The following is a 1,046-nucleotide window of genomic DNA, read 5'->3' as shown; positions in this document are numbered from 1 at the left end:
GTGGGCCAGCGGGGCGTCGGAGGCCCGGCGGTGCGCGTGAGATGGGCCGAGCCCTGGGGCTGACCCCGTCTGGCGCAGGTCCTTGAAGTTCCCCCAGCCAGCGGCTTCCTCGTCTCTGCTCTCTCCCCGCAGCCCCTGCACGGCGACCCCCTACAGGTCCCCGGGCCCCGGAGGGGAAGGGCCTGCGTGTGTCCAGGCTCCTCGTGCCCGTCAGCCACAGGCCCAGGAGCGTGTCCGTCCCCACACCCCCTCGGGCGTCCCTCCGCCCTCTGTCTGCTCCTGACCGGCACCCCTGGGCCTCCTCCGAGGGGCCCTGGACCGGGCGCGCTGCTGGGCACATCAGCACCCGCTGCCTCCCCGGGGACCCCACGACTCCTGTTCTCCTGCTCCCCATCCCACCCCCTCGAGCCCTCTGCAGTCCCCCCTCACCTGCCACCCTGCCTGTCCCCACCCCACCGGGGCCTCCGCCCAGCTCTGGGGTCCTCCCCACCCAGTCTCGCTCATCCTCTCGGGAGGCCTGGCCCTCGGGAGGGGGAAGGAGTGAGAGGGGCAGGAAGGGGGGAGCTCGAGAGCCGGGGAAAGAGCAGGGACCGGTCAGAGGCGAGGGCGGAGGGGGACGCTTAGCAGGAAGCGCTGGGTGTGGGGAGCGGCCGGGGACCGCTTGGGAGGGGTGCACAGGGATCCTCTTCTTGGGGAGTGGAATGGGGGACCCCCAGAAGCCCACGCAGCCCACCAAGCTCAGGCCACAGAGGGTCTCCCCATTACTGCTGAAATTTTGTTGTCTCTTGCGCCCCCTTGAGGTCAGTGGACATCATGACACCCACTCCGGCCACTGAGGTGGGACTTTGGGGGTGCAGGCAGGAGGGGACCCCAGCCTCCTTCCCTGCAGCCCCCCAAGTGGAGGCCTTCCTTCTGGTCCCTCTGCCCAGGCTGTCCAGGAGCTAGAGAAGAGGGTGGGTCTTTCCAGGCAAGACCCTACCTCGTCCCCACCCCCCGAGCCCAGGACCCTCATCCCAGTAGACAGAAGCCCCCCAGCTCTGAGGCCC

Source organism: Pteropus alecto, unplaced genomic scaffold (assembly GCF_000325575.1).
Source record: "Pteropus alecto unplaced genomic scaffold, ASM32557v1 scaffold43, whole genome shotgun sequence".
NCBI lineage: Eukaryota > Metazoa > Chordata > Mammalia > Chiroptera > Pteropodidae > Pteropus > Pteropus alecto.
The sequence above is the reverse complement of the archived record's forward strand: the minus strand, read 5'-3'. Positions refer to the sequence as shown.